Source organism: Anopheles coustani, assembly GCF_943734705.1.
Source record: "Anopheles coustani chromosome X unlocalized genomic scaffold, idAnoCousDA_361_x.2 X_unloc_19, whole genome shotgun sequence".
Classification (NCBI taxonomy): Eukaryota; Metazoa; Arthropoda; class Insecta; order Diptera; family Culicidae; genus Anopheles; species Anopheles coustani.
The window spans coordinates 45,001-67,500 of NW_026525125.1; the positions used below are offsets into that span (position 1 = coordinate 45,001).

The 22,500-nt window shown below is 46.1% G+C and overlaps 1 non-coding gene across 1 annotated transcript in view; it reads right to left on the reverse strand.

Moving 5' to 3' along the window:
• LOC131270255 (5.8S ribosomal RNA) overlaps nucleotides 1-102 on the reverse strand; it is a 155-nt gene extending 53 nt beyond the window's left edge. Inside the window, exon 1 of the ribosomal RNA XR_009179365.1 lies at nucleotides 1-102. This exon is cut by the window's left edge and continues 53 nt beyond it. This is a non-coding gene — a ribosomal RNA (5.8S ribosomal RNA).
• Between the last annotated feature and the right edge of the window lie 22,398 nt (nucleotides 103-22,500).

Consider the following 22,500-nt stretch of genomic DNA (forward strand, 5'->3'; position numbering starts at 1 on the left):
TTCAACTTATCAATGTTCATGTGTCCTGCAGTTCACATTATGACGCGCAGTTAGCTGCGGTCTTCATCGATCCATGAGCCGAGTGATCCACTGCCGAGGGTGACTAACTTGCGTAAGCCGCCGCTGTGCGCGTATACCCGTTCCCCGTAGGGAGGAGCAAGCCGCCGCTTAGAGACGAAGCATAAAGTGTCCTCATTCCACATAGGGCAAGCTGGATGAATCCATTTTACCCAGGACGGCCGAAGCGGCGTGGACCAGGGGAGAACTGAACCTTATACTTCACACCACAGTAAGTCTACGTGTCCTCTTCCACATAGGGCAAGCTAGAACTAACTATCTTACCCAGGACTGCCGAAGCAGCGTGGACCAGGGGAGGAACACACTTTTCATGGAAACGTAAGGCATCCATGACTGCCATAACGTAAGCCGCCGCTGTGCGCGTATACCCGTTCCCCGTAGGGAGGAGCAAGCCGCCGCTTAGAGACGAAGCATAAAGTGTCCTCATTCCACATAGGGCAAGCTGGATGAATCCATTTTACCCAGGACGGCCGAAGCGGCGTGGACCAGGGGAGAACTGAACCTTATACTTCACACCACAGTAAGTCTTCGTGTCCTCTTCCACATAGGGCAAGCTAGAACTAACTATCTTACCCAGGACTGCCGAAGCAGCGTGGACCAGGGGAGGAACACACTTTTCATAGAAACGTAAGGCATCCATGACTGCCATAGTGCGTAAGCCGCCGCTGTGCGCGTAAACCCGTTCCCCGTAGGGAGGAGTCAAGCCGCCGCTTAGAGACGAAGTATGAAGTGTCCTCTTCCACATAGGGCAAGCTAGAATGAACTATCTTACCCAGGACCGCCGAAGCAGCGTGGACCAGGGGAGAACTGAACTTTATACTTCACACCACAGTATTGAGTAATGTGCCCTCTTCCACATAGGGCAAGCTGGAATGTTCCATTTTACCCAGGACGGCCGAAGCGGCGTGGACCAGTGGAGGACTACACAATCATGAGGTTTGATATCGACTTGTGTGTTTCAATAGGGTACCGATGGTATGTTTTGAACCGATTTGATTTAGCCATTCTGAAGTCATCACTTGGTTGAAGCGCTGAACTAGGGAGGGGCATCGTTTACATATATATTGGTTTTCGCATGCTCTACTAGGTTAATGTCATAGGGTTGGCTATCGAGCATGCCCAAGTGATGACTTGATTGTGTGCTTGCTTGAATTCTTCACATTTCATACCATCGGTTAGTTGTCGAATCATTCCTCGATCATAACCTTCGTTCTTGGTTCATGTATGCTCTCTTCCACATAGGGCAAGCTAGAATTAACTATCTTACCCAGGACCGCCGAAGCAGCGTGGACCAGGGGAGAACTATACTTTGTCTTGTATGCCCTCTTCCACATAGGGCAAGCTAGAATGAACTATCTTACCCAGGACCGCCGGAGCAGCGTGGACCAGTGGAGGACTATACTTTGTTCATTACACCACAGTATTAAGTATGGTGTCCTCTTCCACATAGGGCAAGCTAGAATTAACTATCTTACCCAGGACCGCCGAAGCAGTGTGGACCAGGGGAGGACTATACTTTATACTTCACACACTAGCCATATTGAAGTCATCACTTGGTTGAAGCACTGAACTAGGGCGAGTCTATCGTTTACTTTGCATTGGGATAATACGCTGCATGCTCTCTTAGGTTAATGTCATGTGGTTGGCTATAGAGCATGCCCAAGTGATGACTTTGTTTAAAGCTCAACAGGTAGAGTATTATGTCCTCTTCCACATAGGGCAAGCTAGAATTAACTATCTTACCCAGGACCGCCGAAGCAGCGTGGACCAGGGGAGAACTATACTTTGTCTTGTATGCCCTCTTCCACATAGGGCAAGCTAGAACTAACTATCTTACCCAGGACCGCCGAAGCAGCGTGGACCAGTGGAGGACTATACTTTGTTCATTACACCACAGTATTAAGTATGGTGTCCTCTTCCACATAGGGCAAGCTAGAACTAACTATCTTACCCAGGACCGCCGAAGCAGTGTGGACCAGGGGAGGACTATACTTTATACTTCACACACTAGCCATACTGAAGTCATCACTTGGTTGAAGCGCTGAACTACGGCGGGGTAATCGTTTACAGGTTATAATCATATAGCTGCATGCTCATTAGTAGATAATGGAATATTGTATGGCAATATGAGCATGCCCAAGTGATGACTTTGTTTCAAGCTCAACAGGTAGGGTATTGAGTCCTCTTCCACATAGGGCAAGCTAGAATGAACTATCTTACCCAGGACCGCCGGAGCAGCGTGGACCAGTGGAGGCCTCTATACTTTATACTTCACACCACAGTATTGAGTACGACTTGCATAAAGCCCCTAATGAGAACCACGAGGGCTCTCTCAATGTAGAACCACGAGGGCTCTAGTACCGATTCTCTCGGTACGGCTTGGTCCGTGTTCCTTTATGCTTGTACTCTAAGTATTAAGTATTGTGTCCTCTTCCACATAGGGCAAGCTAGAACTAACTATCTTACCCAGGACCGCCGAAGCAGTGTGGACCAGGGGAGGACTATACTTTATACTTCACACACTAGCCATACTGAAGTCATCACTTGGTGGGGGTGAACTACGGCGGTATCTATCGTTTTGGTTCGGTCTATATAGGGTCGCTTGCATGCTCATTCGAATATAATGTAATTGTGTATGGCAATATGAGCATGCCCAAGTGATGACTTTGTTTCAAGCTCAACAGGTAGGGTATTGAGTCCTCTTCCACATAGGGCAAGCTAGAATGAACTATCTTACCCAGGACCGCCGGAGCAGCGTGGACCAGTGGAGGACTCTATACTTTATACTTCACACCACAGTATTGAGTACTTCTTGCATAAAGCCCCTAATGAGAACCACGAGGGCTCTCTCAATGTAGAACCACAAGGGCTCTAGTACCGATTCTCTCGGTACGGCTTGGTCCGTGTTCCTTTATGCTTGTACTCTTAGAAAGTCTCAACCCGGAGGTCTTGACTTTGATTGTCATAGTTGGACTACGACGGGGCATCCGACCATTGCTGATCGAACACCCCTGATTCACCATCTTTCGGGTAGGCGGTACGCGTACCTCCGGACGCGGAAGTCTCAACCCGGAGGTCTTGACTTTGATTGTCATAGTTGGACTACGACGGGGTATCCGACTCATCGAATACCCCAGAAGCACACCATCTTTCGGGTAGGCGGTACGCGTACCTCCGGACGCGGAAGTCTCAACCCGGAGGTCTTGACTTTGATTGTCATAGTTGGACTACGACGGGGTATCCGACTCATCGAATACCCCAGAAGCACACCATCTTTCGGGTAGGCGGTACGCGTACCTCCGGACGCGGAAAGTCTCAACCCGGAGGTCTTGACTTTGGTTGTCATAGTTGGACTATGACGGGGCATCCGACCATTGCTGATCGAACACCCCTGTTACACCATCTTTCGGATAGGCGGTGCGCGACACCACCGACGCGGAAAGTCTCAACCCGGAGGTCTTGACTTTGTATTGTTGGATAGTCCTCTTCCACTATAGGGCAAGCTGGAAATATTCCATTTTACCCAGGACTGCCGAGGCAGCGTGGACCAGGGGAGAACTTCACGGAATCTTCAGGCATCCATGATTGCCATAGTGCGTAAGCCGCCGCTGTGCGCGTCAACTCGTTCCCCGTGAGGAGGAGTCTAGCCGCCGCTAAAAGACGAAGCATTAAGTGTCCTCATTCCACTATAGGGCAAGCTAGAATTAACTATCTTACCCAGGACCGCCGAAGCAGCGTGGACCAGGCGAGGACTATACTTTATACTTCACACCACAGTATTGAGTACGACTTGCATAAAGCCCCTAATGAGAACCACGAGGGCTCTCTCAATGTAGAACCACGAGGGCTCTAGTACCGATTCTCTCGGTACGGCTTGGTCCGTGTTCCTTTATGCTTGTACTCGCGGAAAGTCTCAACCCGGAGGTCTTGACTTTGATTGTCATAGTTGGACTACGACGGGGCATCCGACCATTGCTGACCGAACACCCCTGATTCATCATCTTTCGGATAGGAGGTGCGCCCACCTCCGACGCGGAAGTCTCAACCCGGAGGTTCGGACTTAGAGTTTTTCCCATTTAAAAGTTTTTCTCTTAGCCATACTGAAGTCATCACTTGGTGAACGATTGAACTAGGGCGGGTTAATCGTTTATAGGTATCATGTGGTTTGCATGCTCTCTTAGGTTAAGGTCATGTGGTTGGCTATCGAGCATGCCCAAGTGATGACTTTGTTTCACGCTTGCTTGATTTCTTCATGATTCCCTGTTATATAGTGTAATCATTCGAGAACAGGGAATCTTTGGTTTTGCTCAACAGGTATTGGATGTCAACTTGGTATCTAGATCGCATTAAGTCTCAACCCTTAGGTTCGGACTTGTATAGTGACATCTTGTTACGGTCTTGAGTCTCAACCCGCAGGTTCGGACTACTTAGTGTTTGATCGAATATAATATGGCAACTTGTGCCTAAGTCTCAACCCGCAGGTTCGGACTTCTGTTTATTTGGCCAATGTATGTATAAGGCAACTTGTGCCTAAGTCTCAACCCGCAGGTTCGGACTTGTGTATTTGTTCGAAGTCATGTATAAGGCAACGTGTGCCTAAGTCTCAACCCGCAGGTTCGGACTTGTTAGTGTTTCGTCAACTTTCATATGGCAACTTGTGCCTAAGTCTCAACCCGCAGGTTCGGACTTGTGTATTTGTTCGAAGTCATGTATAAGGCAACTTGTGCCTAAGTCTCAACCCGCAGGTTCGGACTTGTGTATTTGTTCGAAGTCATGTATAAGGCAACGTGTGCCTAAGTCTCAACCCGCAGGTTCGGACTTGTTAGTGTTTCGTCAACTTTCATATGGCAACTTGTGCCTGAGTCTCAACCCGCAGGTTCGGACTTCTATAGTGTTTCGTCAATTATCATATGGCAACTTGTGCCGAAGTCTCAACCCGCAGGTTCGGACTTCTGGAAGGATCACTTGGCCACTAATGATCCTTCCGCAGGTTCACCTACGGAAACCTTGTTACGACTTTTACTTCCTCTAAATCATCAAGTTCGGTCAACTTCGATAAAGCAGACGCGGTTCACGAGGATCCAGCGAACGATCATCTCCAAAGACCTCACTAAATAATCCATCGGTAGTAGCGACGGGCGGTGTGTACAAAGGGCAGGGACGTATTCAACGCTGGCTGATGACCAGCACTTACTAGAAGTTCCGAGTTCATATGGACCATTGCAATCCATAATCCCTACTAAGTGAGTATTTGAGTGATTTCCCGTTCCTCTCGGAATAGGAGACACGCTGCTACCCACATTGTAGCACGCGTGTAGCCCAGAACATCTAAGGGCATCACGGACCTGTTATCGCTCGATCTCATTTTGCTAAACACAAATTGTCCTGCTAAGCAGCGTACCGTAAGTGCACTTGCGCACACGAACAGCGAAGGTGTCAGGTCATACTCCACCGAAAGGTCCTAACCCGTTCCAATCGGCATCGACGCATTAACGCTGACTGCGTTCTAGTTAGCATATGTGAGTCACGTTCGTTATCGGAATTAACCAGACAAATCAATCCACGAACTAAGAACGGCCATGCACCACTACCCTTAAATTTGAGAAAGAGCTATTAATCTGTCTCACCTCCATAAGTTCGGACCTGGTAAGTTTTCCCGTGTTGAGTCAAATTGAACCGCAAGCTCCATTTCATTGTGGTGCCCTTCCGTCAATTCCTTTAAGTTTCAACTTTGCAACCATACTTCCCCCGGAACCTGACTTTGGTTTCCCGGAAGCTACTGAGAGCACCTGGTTGTAGCGTCTCCCAATTGCTAGTTGGCATCGTTTACGGTTAGAACTAGGGCGGTATCTAATCGCCTTCGATCCTCTAACTTTCGTTCTTGATTAAAGAAAGCATCCTTGACAAATGCCTTCGCTTTAGTTAGTCTTACGACGGTCTACGAATTTCACCTCTCGCGCCGTAATACTAGTGTCCCCAACTACTTCTGTTAATCATTACCTCCGGTCTGAGTACAAACCAATGAAAGATTAGACCAAGGTCGTATTCCATTATTCCATGCAAGATTATTCTAGGGCGTTTGGGCACCCTGCTTTAAGCACTCTAATTTGTTCAAGGTAAACGTGAGCGGTCGAGCTCTATGTTACACTTGCACCCGTTGAAGGGCACACCATGACACAGACTTGGTGCCCTACCACACCATTGAGTCGCAACCAGATTCCGACTTGGCCCACCGACCACGGGTTGACCGGGTCGGCGGAGCCGGACTGTGTTGGACAAGTATCAACTTCGAACGTTTTAACCGCAACAATTTTAATATACGCTAGTGGAGCTGGAATTACCGCGGCTGCTGGCACCAGACTTGCCCTCCACTTGATCCTCGTAGAAGGATTTATGCTCTACTCATTCCAATTATGAAACATCATTAAAGAGTTTCATATTGTTATTTCTTGTCACTACCTCCCCGTCCCGGGATTGGGTAATTTACGCGCCTGCTGCCTTCCTTGGATGTGGTAGCCATTTCTCAGGCTCCCTCTCCGGAATCGAACCCTGATTCCCCGTTACCCGTTGCAACCATGGTAGTCCTCTATACTACCATCCATAGTTGATAGGGCAGATATTTGCGAGATCTGTCGTCGGTGCGAGACCATACGATCAGCATCATTATCCAGACTTCAACTCAATGACACGGAGAACCCGCGATTGGTTTGACTAATAAGTGCACCAGTTCCCGCGAGGGTCCTGGCATGTTGCATGTATTAGCTCTAGATTTTCCACAGTTATCCAAGTAACTAGGTTGATGATCTCGTAAATTATAGCTGTTATACTGAGCCTTATGCGGTTTCACATTAAATCTGTTTGTACTTAGACATGCATGGCTTAACCTTTGAGACGAGCGTATATTACTGGTAGGATCAACCAGAATTCCGACTTTGCGTTCGAATGTTCATTGTCCCATTGCACCCGGAGGAGCAAACACCACGTTCTATATGTTGTCAAGTCCGGTAGCACACGGGAGGCGAGCCCCCGTGCGAACCTCATTGCCCTCGTATCACACACACACCCGATGCACCGGACAGGCACTTGAGCGGCATTCGACTCCGCTAAGCGCTCGTGCGCCCGATTGTGCATGCGCTGACGGGGCCTTCATACCCCTACCACAGCGACCTTATGCCAAACTTCCATGAATACTTAGGTGAGCTGACAAGGGCCTTCATTTCCCTACCATCAACTAAAGGACACGCTAGGCGCGTCCGATCATTGCAACTGCGGGGCTTTCATACCCCAATCACCACAGTACGCAATTCACCAGAGTTTAATCACAACCCCCCCGGACATGGCACACTATTAACTTGCAACAAAACTTAGTGTGTGCCGGGCACATCGGTTCCACAAAATCATTCCCGATGTACCCCAATTGGGGTTGTGAACGCATCCATGGTCCTCTGACACACCCAACCAAGCGTGGATACTACATACCTCAAACACCCAGTACACTAACAGACAAATCAACATATGGTTGCTTTCCCCCAGACATTTGCCAATCACTTGGCACCCGGACGGGAGCTCGCTCCTGATTGCGCCAATGCCACCCATTTGCCAAGAGCGAGTTCTGTATGTAGATTTCATTTGGAAAGACAACCGTGTACTGGATATTCTATCCGACGATTACAGATGACGAGTACGAGACTCGACTACACTCACGGATAATACATTTTGGGTCGAGATTGCTTTCGGGGTTTTCGATTGGTCTTGCGCTTGTAAACGTATAACTTTGACTTGTGGTAACCTCGGTATGTTAGTCGATCACGTGGTTGTGAACTGGGTAGGGGTGAGCAATCTGTTCACTTGCACTCTGGGTAGGAATATGGTGAGCGCTATAGGTTAAAGATCATGGTATGGTTCCATCGTGATGACTTTCGCTAGATAGTAGGATGTTTGGATAGTTATAACGTTTTTGGCCATTTGTTCATAGTGTTCGGTTCATTGAGGAATTCGATTGGTCTTTGCTTCACACACGTGGTCGATCACTTGGATGTGAACTAGGGTGAGAATAAGGTGTTCACTAGTGCTCTTAGGTTTTGGATCAGTACTGAGCACTTGATTGGTTTCGCATAATATGTATCCATAGTGATGACTCTTTCCAGCTTAAGATTTCGTGACCGGTTTCGAATCCTTCCCACGTTCGCTTTTACTTGGTTAGGTTTTCGAGTGTAGATTTGAAAGCAATCTCATGTATGTATCCCATCTGATATAAGCCACTGACAGTTCATGTCACCTCGTTCAACTCTCGCTGGGTCACAGAAGTATGTTACTGCGCCCATTATCCCTACTCGGATAGGTTCGGTTCGTTCGTTTTATACTACGGTGAGTAAACTCAATTTGTGCATCGCATAGCCATGGAAAGCAAGCTTTCGCGGGCCTCTTCGACTGTTTTGATACGAGCTGTGCCCGTGATGCTTGTCATCCCAGGATACTAGACCCCTTTGGACGACCGCATGACCATCAGAAAGTAAATTCCACGTTCGGTTTATTTGCTACTTCCACCGTTCTAGTACTATGGGGTTGGAACCCCTAACATAAAGTATCTATGTAGAACCACGAGGGCTCTCAATGTAGAACCACAAGGGCTCTAGTACCGATTCTCTCGGTACGCTTGGTCCGTGTTCCTTTATGTTTGTACTCTTGTGTGTATAAAATTCATGTTCGATTTGGGATATTTGCTACTTTCACCTGTGCGCTGTGTATAACTACGGAGAAACTCAATTTGTGCATCGCATAGCCATGGAAAGCAAGCTTTCGCGGGCCTCTTCGACTGTTTTGATACGAGACTGTGCCCGTGATGCTTGTCATCCCAGGATACTAGACCCCTTTGGACGACCGCATGACCAACAGAATGTAAATTCCAGTTCGTTTTTGGATATTTGCTACTGTCACCGTTTGAGTACTATGGGGCTTGAACCCCTAACATAAAGTCTTTGTGTAGAACCACGAGGGCTCTATAGTACCGATTCTCTCGGCACGCTTGGTCCGTGTTCCTTTATGTTCGTACTCTTGTGTGTATAATATTCATGTTCGGTTTGGGATATTTGCTACTGTCACCGTTTGAGTACTATGGGGCTTGAACCCCTAACATAAAGTCTTTGTGTAGAACCACGAGGGCTCTATAGTACCGATTCTCTCGGCACGCTTGGTCCGTGTTCCTTTATGTTCGTACTCTTGTGTGTATAATATTCATGTTCGGTTTGGGATATTTGCTACTTTCACCTGGGTCCCGTTCTTCATACAAGTCTGCCTTGCTAATGTGGTAACTTTATAGTGTAGTTCTGACATCCCAATTTTGGGACTTAGCCGATTTTTCATGAATTTCCATATGACCCATAGGGTCCCTTTCTTCATACAAGCTTGCCTAGGGCGATCGGTCAAAACTTGTCTTACTATTCGATTGGTCTTCGCAGTTTCACCCTAGGCAATTCGCCTAGGTCTGTCTTCTTGAGGAGGCCAAAACCCGAAATAAGGAGGTCTGGCCGACCCTGAAACCTCCCCTGTCTTAACTACACTAACCCGATTTTTCAGGGTCCTCAGCGCCATACAACTTTGCCTAGGTCACTTATACTCTTGACTTAGGCCATCTGACTTGGTCCGTGTTTCTTCCTAGGGTTCACCTAGGTACTTTGCCTTGCTTGATGTGGTAACTTTTTAGTGTAGTTCTGACATCCCAATTTTGGGACTTAGCCGATTTTTCATGAATTTCCATATGACCCTAAGGGTCCCTTTCTTCATACAAGCTTGCCTAGGGCGATCGGTCAAAACTTGTCTTACTATTCGATTGGTCTTCGCAGTTTCACCCTAGGCAATTCGCCTAGGTCTGTCTTCTTGAGGAGGCCAAAACCCGAAATAAGGAGGTCCAGCCGACCCTGAAACCTCCCCTGTCTTAACTACACTAACCCGATTTTTCAGGGTCCTCAGCGCCATACAACTTTGCCTAGGTCACTTATACTCTTGACTTAGGCCATCTGACTTGGTCCGTGTTTCTTCCTAGGGTTCACCTAGGTACTTTGCCTTGCTTGATGTGGTAACTTTATAGTGTAGTTCTGACATCCCAATTTTGGGACTTAGCCGATTTTTCATGAATTTCCATATGACCCTAAGGGTCCCTTTCTTCATACAAGCTTGCCTAGGGCGATCGGTCAAAACTTGTCTTACTATTCGATTGGTCTTCGCACTTTCACCCTAGGCAGTTTGCCTAGGTCTGTCTTCTTGAGGAGGTCAAAACCCAAAATAAGGAGGTTCAGCCGACCCAAAAACCTCCCCTGTCTGAACTACACTAAGCCGATTTTTCAGGGTCCTCAGCGCCATACAACTTTGCCTAGGTCACATGTACTCTTGACTTAGGCCATCTGACTTGGTCCGTGTTTCTTCTTAGGGTTCACCTAGGTACTTTGCCTTGCTTGATGTGGTAACTTTTTAGTGTAGTTCAGACATCCCAATTTTGGGACTTAGCCGATTTTTCATGGATTTTCCATATGACCCATAGGGTCCCTTTCTTCATACAAGCTTGCCTAGGGCGATCGGTCAAAACTTGTCTTACTATTCGATTGGTCTTCGCACTTTCACCCTAGGCAGTTTGCCTAGGTGTAGCTTCTTGAGGAGGTCAAAACCCAAAATAAGGAGGTTCAGCCGACCCAAAAACCTCCCCTGTCTGAACTACACTAACCCGATTTTTCAGGGTCCTCAGCGCCATACAACTTTGCCTAGGTCACTTGTACTCTTGACTTAGGCCATCTGACTTGGTCCGTGTTTCTTCTTAGGGTTCACCTAGGTACTTTGCCTTGCTTGATGTGGTAACTTTTTAGTGTAGTTCAGACATCCCAATTTTGGGACTTAGCCGATTTTTCATGTATTTCCATATGACCCATAGGGTCCCTTTCTTCATACAAGCTTGCCTAGGGCGATCGGTCAAAACTTGTCTTACTATTCGATTGGTCTTCGCACTTTCACCCTAGGCAGTTTGCCTAGGTGTAGCTTCTTGAGGAGGTCAAAACCCAAAATAAGGAGGTTCAGCCGACCCAAAAACCTCCCCTGTCTAAACTACACTAACCAGATTTTTCAGGGTCCTCACCGTCATACAACTTTGCCTAGGTCACTTGCACTCTTGACTTAGGCCATCTGACTTGGTCCGTGTTTCTTGCTAGGGTTCACCTAGGTAGTTTGCCTTGCTTGATGTGGTAACTTTTTAGTGTAGTTCTGACATCCCAATTTTGGGACTTAGCCGATTTTTCATGTATTTCCATATGACCCTTAGGGTCCCTTTCTTCATACAAGCTTGCCTAGGGCGATCGGTCAAAACTTGTCTTACTATTCGATTGGTCTTCGCACTTTCACCCTAGGCAGTTTGCCTAGGTGTAGCTTCTTGAGGAGGTCAAAACCCAAAATAAGGTGGTTCAGCCGACCCAAAAACCTCCCCTGTCTAAACTACACTAACCAGATTTTTCAGGGTCCTCACCGTCATACAACTTTGCCTAGGTCACTTGCACTCTTGACTTAGGCCATCTGACTTGGTCCGTGTTTCTTGCTAGGGTTCACCTAGGTAGTTTGCCTTGCTTGATGTGGTAACTTTTTAGTGTAGTTCTGACATCCCAATTTTGGGACTTAGCCGATTTTTCATGTATTTCCATATGACCCTTAGGGTCCCTTTCTTCATACAAGCTTGCCTAGGGCGATCGGTCAAAACTTGTCTTACTATTCGATTGGTCTTCGCACTTTCACCCTAGGCAGTTTGCCTAGGTGTAGCTTCTTGATGAGGCCAAAACCCAAAATAAGGGGGTTCGGCCGACCCAAAAACCTACCCTGTCTAAACTACACTAACCAGATTTTTCAGGGTCCTCAGCGCCATACAACTTTGCCTAGGTCACTTGTTCTATTGACTTAGGCCATCTGACTTGGTCCGTGTTTCTTCCTAGGGTTCACCTAGGTACTTTGCCTTGCTTGGTGTGGTAACTTTTTAGTGTAGTTCTGACATCCTCATTTTGGGACTTAGCCGATTTTTCGTAAAATACCATATGACCCATCAGGGTCCTTTGCTTCATATAAGTTTGCCTTGCTTGGTGTGGTAACATTTGAGTGTAGTTCTGACATCCCCATTTTGGGACTTAGCCGATTTTTCGTAAAATACCATATGACCCATCAGGGTCCTTGCCTTCATATAAGTTTGCCTTGCTTGGTGTGGTAACATTTGAGTGTAGTTCTGACATCCCCATTTTGGGACTTAGCCGATTTTTCGATCCATACCATATGACCCATCAGGGTCCTTTGCTTCATATAAGTTTGCCTTGCTTGGTGTGGTAACATTTGAGTGTAGTTCTGACATCCCCATTTTGGGACTTAGCCGATTTTTCGTAAAATACCATATGACCCATCAGGGTCCTTTGCTTCATATAAGTTTGCCTTGCTTGGTGTGGTAACATTTGAGTGTAGTTCTGACATCCCCATTTTGGGACTTAGCCGATTTTTCGTAAAATACCATATGACCCATCAGGGTCCTTTCCTTCATATAAGTTTGCCTTGCTTCATGTGGTAAATTGTTAGTGTAGTTCTGACATCATCATTTTGGGACTTAGCCGATTTTTCGTAAAATACCATATGACCCATCAGGGTCCTTTGCTTCATATAAGTTTGCCTTGCTTGATGTGGTAACATTTGAGTGTAGTTCTGACATCCCCATTTTGGGACTTAGCCGATTTTTCGTAAAATACCATATGACCCATCAGGGTCCTTGCCTTCATATAAGTTTGCCTTGCTTGGTGTGGTAACTTTTTAGTGTAGTTCTGACATCCCCATTTTGGGACTTAGCCGATTTTTCGTAAAATACCATATGACCCATCAGGGTCCTTTGCTTCATATAAGTTTGCCTTGCTTGGTGTGGTAACATTTGAGTGTAGTTCTGACATCCCCATTTTGGGACTTAGCCGATTTTTCGTAAAATACCATATGACCCATCAGGGTCCTTTGCTTCATATAAGTTTGCCTTGCTTGGTGTGGTAACATTTGAGTGTAGTTCTGACATCCCCATTTTGGGACTTAGCCGATTTTTCGATCAATACCATATGACCCATCAGGGTCCTTTGCTTCATATAAGTTTGCCTTGCTTGATGTGGTAACACATGAGTGTAGTTCTGACATCCCCATTTTGGGACTTAGCCGATTTTTCGATCCATCCCATATGACCCATCAGGGTCCTTTTTCTTCATATAAGTTTCCCAAGACTTAGTGCTTTTTTCCTTTGGACACCAATATCACCCTTGCGGGTATCTTTGATCTTCTCACTTTGTATTGACCAAATGTAGGTCTTGCCATGCCAAACATATAATTGTTCTACACCAAGTCTCTATCTCGTACCGCCAGCTCGGTACATTCGATCAACCTGCCCTTAAGGCACCCGGGACTTAGCCATTTTTTCACATTTTTCATGATTTTGAGGCAACTTTTCTCGACTTTGTCACCTTATATCACCAAGATCCTTTCCCTTTAGCGCTTCACTCTGTTCGTATGATATTTAGCGCTGACTATCACCTTTCTATCGCTGACCTCAACTTCTTATTCGGTGCCATAGAGCCAGAGATATTTGGTGTATGCTGTTATAAGGGAAGTTTGTCACTTTTTCAAAGGCCCACTTTGGGACGCCCATATCTCACCTTCAGGTATCTTCGATCTTCTTGTCGTCTATGGACGAAACTTAGGTCTTGTCTTGGCCAACTTATAAATGTTCTACGGCCAAGCCGTATCTCTTACCGCCAGCCCGGTATTTTTGGACTTAGTCGGATTTTCGCCTCTCGTGGTAACAATTTCTGACTTTGACTCACAATAACACCCGAACGGTCACATGCTAGCGCTTTGCTTGGTAGGAATTATAGTTAGCGCTACCTTTTCTCTTTCCATCGATACCTTGTTCGTTCCATTCCATGCCATACAGCCGAAGTTATGATGTTTCCCGTTTTCCATATCATGTGGAGCTTATGCTCTGGGAAAACCATCTAACACCCGTACCACCCTTTTGGGTACCTCCGATCTCGACACCATGTTCGGGCCAAATATAGGTTATAACATGCCCAACTTATAATTGTTCTACACCAAGTCTCTATCTCTTACCGCCTGCTCGGTATTTTACTCGTAAGTCCAAATTTCACAACTTGTACTTTTTGGCCCAATGTACTCGAGTTTCAATTTTGGTAACATTTTTCGACTTTGACGCTTAATAACTTCCAAATCATGCTAGTTAGCGCTTTGCTTTCTTCTAGTCGTATCTAGCGCTGGGTGTTACCTTTCCAAAACATATCCTAGCTCTACAATCCATGCCATACAGCCGGAGCTACATGGTGCACAAGTCAAATCCATTTTAGCCATGTTTCATTTTTGCTAATTTTTGACCACTCGTATCACCCTTCCAGAGTGGTCCGATCTTCTCGCTTTCTATGGACGACTTTTAGGTCTCGTAGAGGCAAACTTATAAGTATTCTACGTCAACCCGCTATCTCTTACCGCTTGCTCGGTATTCTTGGTCTTGTGTGATTTTTGGCCATTTTGGTATTATTTTTCCACTTTGTCGCTTAATAACTCAGTTTTGCTCAACACTTAGCGCTTCGGTTGTTTGGGATTATAGTTAGCGCTCGGTTCGACCTTTCCAACACTGATCTAAGCTTGTTGATCCGTTCCATACAGCCTGAGTTATTCGCGATACCGTGTTTCAATCCATTTCTCAAGTCTCGTTTTGGTCCAACTTTGAACCAGCCATATCACCCTGATGGGTACCTCCGATCTTCTCGCTCTATATTGGCCAAAGTTAGGTCTTGTGGTAACGTACTTATGATTGTTCTACGCCGTGTTCGTAGCTCTTATCGTTCGCCCGCTATTTTCGATCATAAGGTGAATTTTCGCCTCTAAACCACCATTTTTCACCTTTGCCCTCTAATATGACCGACTTGCTCAACACCTAGCGCTTCGCTTGGTAGGACACATAGCTAGCGCTCGTCAAGACCTTTCCAACGAATATCCAAGCTTTCCGATCCGAGCCATACAGCCTGAGCTATAGGCGATACCGTTTTTCCCATTTTCTTGGTCACACGCACTTTAGGGTACCCCTTTTTGCCTTTGACCCTTAATACCTCCTCCGGGTCACTAGTAGGCGCTCAGCTTGGTAGGAAACATAGCTAGAGCAGGCCTTCACCTTTCCAAAACTGCCGAAAGTGTACCGATCCGACATCTAGAACCAAAGTTATGGTCATTCCCATCATGCTCTACTTTCATGGTCAACCTCCACCAAGCACACCTAGGTTGGACCAACTTTCACCAACTCATCTCGAACCCCAAATTTGCTTCGACCTACTAGGTTTCCCTAGTAAAGTGGCCAAAACATCCATTACAACACGACTGGTCTTTCTGGTGGTCGACCTAGGCGACTTTGTTCGACGACCACCACCCCATGGAACTAAAAGACGTCCCTTGATACGGACCACCGATACATTTTCCGGCCTGTCTAAACTACACTCATCGAAATTTTTTTGGGTCCCCACCGTCATACAAGTTTCCCTAGGTCAAGTTTTTCTTCCGGATCGGCCGCGGACCTCACTTTTCATTATCTAGGGAGGCCATAGGGCCCCAAAAGGGGTTTTTTAAAATTTTCGACACTTTCGACTTTGGTCGGATTTTTTCCGATTTTGGTCCGACCTAGGGACTTGGTGGTCCAAGGAGCCTCGGGACCAAACTTTTTTCTCAGGGGTCCCTACCTCCATACAACTTTGCCTAGGTAAATTTTTTGTTCCAAATCGACCGCGGATTTCACTTTTCAATATCTGGGGCTCGTGTAGAGTCCGAATATGAGGTTTTCTCATTTTTCGACATTTTCGACTTTTTTCGACTTTTTTCGGGTTTTTCGACCTAGGGGTCCGCCGAACAAATTTTGGGTCAAAAATTTTTATTGAACTAGTCGAAAGTACGCAAAAAGATAAGACTTTTTGCCGAAGACACCATGCCCCGGAACCGACTCCTTCCCCTTCAAAATAGGGGACAAACGTGATTTTTGAAACTTTTCCTTAGGGAGCCCAAGACTTAGAAAATTTTCAAATTCTCGATTTTTCGATTGCGAGCTAGCGCTTTGCGGTCTTCGGCAATGTTGTAGATCTCGACGAGATAAAACTTTTTGGTCAAGGGACATTTTGCCCTCCGACCCCTCCTTCCCCCCGCAAATCGCCCCCCAAAGTGCAATTTTTGCATTTTCACCTCTTTGCATGCACTGTTCGGCCCAAATGGCCACTTTCGATGGGTCTGAGCGCTTTGCGGTCTTCGGCAAACTTTTAGAGCGTACCAAGCCCTAATTATAATTGTTCTACACCACCTTCGTACCTCTTCATCCCTGGCCGCTATTCGCGTACCAAGGTAATTTTTGTTCATTTTGTCAACATTTTTCATCTTTGACTGCTTATATCGGCCTTGCCATGAACCGATAGCGCTTCGCTGTGTTCTAACGTAAAATAGTACTACTCAATACCTTTCCAAATCATGTCTTAGGTTGTCATTTGCTTGCGTACAGCCGGAGCTATGAGCGATACCGTAAAAAGTACCGAAACTTGGAAAAATCCTTGGATCGACCATATCCCCCCTTTGGGGGCCAGATATCGAAAAAAGTTCTGATTCAAAAAGTTGCGCCTTAACGTGTTCTAGTTATGCCTAGAACATTTCACTTCGCTAGCTGGCCTGCAACTTAGCCGTAATTGGCATTTTAGGGTGTTCTTGGAGGGCCCATTTCCTGCGACTTGGTATCTTTTGGGCCCTATGTTTCTCTAATATCTCCACGAGTTTTCCAGATAGTGTTCTCATACTTTCAGGGTGTTTAGAGCACTTCAAGACCTTTCCAACGCTATGCCGTTTGCTTCGCTCGGACATCTACAGCCGAAGTTATTTGAGGTACTTGGTACCTTACCCTGTTTTCTCAGTACTTGGTCGAAAATTTCGATCAGCCATATGACCGACTTGGACAACCCTGGGCGGGTTGACCCCATATAACTAAACTTTCGTCTCGTGGAGGCAAACTTATAAATATTCCACGTCAACTCGCTATCTCGTACCGCCTTGACGGTATACTTGGTCCAAGGGCCATTTCCAGCGACTTGGTCGCAATTTCGCTCTAAGTTTCGCTAATACCTTCGTCCGTGGACATGGTGATTTTTTGTTCGTATTTTTCCTTGATAGTCCCACTCAAGACTATTCCATACCAGAGCCAAGCGTCCCGCTAAGTGCCATACAGCCTGAGCAGTAATTCATGAAAGGTACCTCTACCAGTTTTTGCCATACTTGGGTACAAACTTTGTATCGCCCATATCTCCACTTTAGAGGCCAGCCAGCACCTTGACCCCATATACTTTTTTGTTGGTCATACTATGCACTAAATATAATTGTTCTACGTCAACTTGCTATCTCTTCTCCAACTTGCCGTTATTCTTGGTCCAAGTCCCATTTCATTCGTTTTTGGACCCATTTTGCTATATGTTTCACTAATAGCTTCGGCCATGGACAAGCTGATTTTCTATTTGTATTTTTCCTTGATAGTCCCACTCAAGACCATTCCAAAACACACCGCAGCTTGTCGCACGGTGGCAAACTGACCGAGTTATAATTCATGAAAGGTACCTCAACTTGGTACACCACGTGGTCGGCCCAAACCATAAACCGACCAAACGACCGACTTGGAGCACCCTGACCGGGTTGGCCCCATATAATGAAAGTTGCGTCTCTACACGCCCAACTTATGAATATTCTACGCCAAGTCGCTATCTCTTACCGGTAAGCCGGTATTCACCTTCCAAGGGGGATTTTGGTCAAGTGCCATTTCCTGCGACTTGGTCCCCGAATACGACCATCATCACCTAATATCTCCGTGGTCTTTCAACTCAGCCTCATGAAACTTTCAGGGTAGATAGGTCTCCCCGAGACCTTTCCAACGGTGAGCCGTTTGCCTCGCTCGGCCATATACAGCCGAAGTTATTAATGGTACTTGGTACCTTACCCTGTTTTTTCCATACTTGTTCGTACTTGGGTACAAACTTTGTATCGCCCATATCTCCACTTTGGAGGCCAGCCAGCACCTTGGCCCCAAATACTTTTTTGTTGGTCATACTATGCCCAAAATATAAATGTTCTACGTCAACTTGCTATCTCTTCTCCAACTTGCCGTTATTCTTGGTCCAAGTCCCATTTCATTCGTTTTTGGACCCATTTTGCTATATGTTTCACTAATAGCTTCGGCCATGGACAAGCTGATTTTCTATTTGTATTTTTGCTTGATAGTCCCACTCAAGACCATTCCAAATCACATCGCAACTTGTCGCTCGGTGGCAAACTGACCGAGTTATAATTCATGAAAGGTACCTCTTCTTGGTACACCACATGGTCGGCCCAAACCATAAACCGACCAAACGACCGACTTGGAGCACCCTGACCGGGTTGCCCCCATATAATGAAAGTTGCGTCTTTACACGCCCAACTTATGAATATTCTACGCCAAGTCGCTATCTCTTACCGGTAAGCCGGTATTCACCTTCCAAGCGTGATTTTGGTCAAGTGCCATTTCCTGCGACTTGGTCCCCGAATTGGACCATCATCACCTAATATCTCCGTGGTCTTTCAACTCAGCCTCATGAAACTTTCAGGGTAGATAGGTCTCCCCAATACCTTTCCAACGATATGCGGTTTGCCTCGCTAGGCCATCTACAGCCGAAGTTATTCATGGTACTTAGTACCTTACCCTGTTTTTTCCATACTTGTTCATACTTGGGTACAAACTTTGAATCGCCCATATCACCACTTTGGAGGCCAGCCAGCGCCTTGGCCCCATACACATTTTTGTTGGTCATACCACGCACTAGTTATAAATGTTCTACGCAAGCTTGCTATCTCTTCTCCAACTTGCGGTTATTTTTGACTCAAGTCCCATTTCCATAGTTTTTGGTACCAATTTGCTCTATGTTTCGCTAATAGCTTCGCCCAAGGACTTTGTGATTTTTTGTTCGCATTTTTCCTAAATAGTCCCACTCAAGACTATTCCAAATCACACCTTAGCTTGTCGCTCAGTGCCATACAGCCAGAGTTTTAATTCATGAAAGGTACATAACCTTGGTACACCACGTGGTCGGTCCAAACCATCAACCAACCATATGACCGACTTCGAGTCGAGCTAGCGGCTAGGCTCAATATAATGAAATGCGTGTCTTGATGCGGGCTACTGACGGTCTGAACAATGTAGCTCGCTAGCTCGTCTCTAAACTTGTGTTTTGGTCGAATATTGGGTGTTCATGTACCACTTCGGGTAACATGGACTTTGGTGCAACTTTACCACTTGTGCACTTAATTACTTCCCGGTCATTCAAGTCTTTGCCTTCATACTTTCAGGGTAGTTAGGTCTCGTCGAGACCTTTCCATACATATGCCAAACTCATCGATCGGACATCTATAGCCCGAGTTATTCGCGGTACACCGTACCTTACCCTGTTTTTTCCTCAATTGGGTACAAACCTTGGAACACCCATATCGCCCCTTTAGAGACTAGCTGGCACGTTGGCCTCATATAATGATAAGTGCACCTCAACTAGGGCTACTGACGGTCAGAACATTTCAACTTGCTAGCTCAGGCCCACACTTGTGTTTTTCTCGAATATATGGTTCAAGTGTGCCACTTTGGGCACTTTTGGACATTTTGTCCCCACACAACTTTCTTGCCTTGGTAGATAGGGTCTTGTGTTTTTGGGCAAAAAGATGCACCAAGATATGGTCTAACTTTCGTTCTTGTACCGCAAAGCGCTACCTCCAACACCCGAGGAGATAGAAAGTGATTATGTTCGGTATATCGGTCTTCCATGGCCTACTATGGTAAGCCCCTGCAGGTATGCAACCGAAGGTGCTTGGTACATGTATTTGGTGCAAAATCGGTGCAAAGTAGGTGTTTCCTTGATCGGGCTATAACTTTCTTGGTTGATGTTGGATTGCTTTGCGGTCTTCGGGGGATAGTTAGGGAACATGTTGGCCAACATTTTCTTATTCCTCAGCCTGGCCGTACCTCTTACCGTCTAGGCGGTATACATGCTCTAAGTTGGAACTTGTGTTCCTTTGGGTAACTTCTCTGACTTTGACGCTTAATAACTTTCGTTCATATGCAGTCTAAGCTCTGCAACTCTCAGGAAAGCTAGTACTACTCATTTCCTTTCCATATCAGTCTTTGGCTTGTCGATCCGATGTCTACAGCCTTACTTATTCACGTTCCCTGTGAAGGTAGGTTTTTGCCCATTTTCCAGTTCATGTGGTAACATTCCCAGACTTTGCCGGCTTTCTCTTCATGTGGTAACTTGCTTGCTCATGTGGTAACTTGGAAGTGTATTTCTGACAGACCCAATCTGGGACTTAGCCGATTTTTCTCTGCATATTATATGGATCCATCACTAGGCCATCTTGCTTGCTCATGTGGTAACTTGGAAGTGTATTTCTGACAGACCCAATCTGGGACTTAGCCGATTTTTCTCTTCATATCATATGGATCCATCACTAGGCCATCTTGCTTGCTTGTGTGGTAACTTGGAAGTGTATTTCTGACAGACCCAATCTGGGACTTAGCCGATTTTTCTCTTCATATCATATGGATCCATCACTAGGCCATCTTGCTTGCTTGGGTGGTAACTTGGAAGTGTATTTCTGACAGACCCAATCTGGGACTTAGCCGATTTTTCTCTTCATATTATATGGATCCTGGACTTAGCCGATTTTTCTCTTCATATCATATGGATCCATCACTAGGCCATCTTGCTTGCTTGTGTGGTAACTTGGAAGTGTATTTCTGACAGACCCAATCTGGGACTTAGCCGATTTTTCTCTTCATATTATATGGATCCTGGACTTAGCCGATTTTTCTCTTCATATCATATGGATCCATCATTAGGCCATCTTGCTTGCTTGTGTGGTAACTTGGAAGTGTATTTCTGACAGACCCAATCTGGGACTTAGCCGATTTTTCTCTTCATATCATATGGATCCATCACTAGGCCATCTTGCTTGCTTGTGTGGTAACTTGGAAGTGTATTTCTGACAGACCCAATCTGGGACTTAGCCGATTTTTCTCTTCATATTATATGGATCCTGGACTTAGCCGATTTTTCTCTTCATATCATATGGATCCATCACTAGGCCATCTTGCTTGCTTGTGTGGTAACTTGGAAGTGTATTTCTGACAGACCCAATCTGGGACTTAGCCGATTTTTCTCTTCATATTATATGGATCCTGGACTTAGCCGATTTTTCTCTTCATATCATATGGATCCATCATTAGGCCATCTTGCTTGCTTGTGTGGTAACTTGATAGTGTATTTCCGACAGACCCAATCTCGGACTTAGCCGATTTTTCTCTTCATATTATATGGTTCCATCACTAGGCCATCTTGCTTGCTTGTGTGGTATCTTGAAAGTGTATGTCTGACAGACCCAATCTCGGACTTAGCCGATTTTTCTCTTCATATAATATGGATCCTGGACTTAGCCTGTTATTAGGTTATTATATATGGATCCTGGACTTAGCCGATTATTAGGTTATTATATATGGATCCTGGACTTAGCCGATTTTTCTCTTCATATAATATGGATCCGGGACTTAGCCGATTATTAGGTTATTATATATGGATCCTGGACTTAGCCGATATTTCTCTTCATATAATATGGATCCGGGACTTAGCCAATTTTTCTCTTCATATAATATGGATCCGGGACTTAGCCGATTTTTCTCTTCATATAATATGGATCCGGGACTTAGCCAATTTTTCTCTTCATGTGGTAACGTATGCCAATCGCTCACAAGTCATGGGATAAGGGTACTTGTGTTCTTCCATCTTCTAAGTCCCGCACGGGGACATCGTGATCGCCCCAAGTCCGGAATAGCGCCAAGTCAAGCCCCACGGTGGCCGTGCAGGACCTGTTAGCGGCGGCCCCACTGACAGCACTAATCCGGACTTAGAAATTATATCTTTCTAATCGAACACCACACACGCAACACCACCATACCACCATCTCCTTGCAAGTACCTAAGTACCCGCAACTCCATGGTGAAGGCAATGTCACTCCATCACCAACCTCTTTGCATTGCAAGCACTTGCGTACCTACAACACTCCGAAGAAGGCAACGGCGCGCGATGCTCGACTCCACACACCTCACCACACCACACCACCGATGGCCAGCCAGCCAGCCAGCCCAGCTAAGGGCTAACCCACCAACCAACCACCAATGGCCTAGGCCAGCCGGATCCCACCTTCAAGTCCAAGCACAGCCAAGTGCAAGTACCGCCAAGTGTTCACCAAACAAACCATCACACCAGGTCAGCCGGCCAGTACCCACCT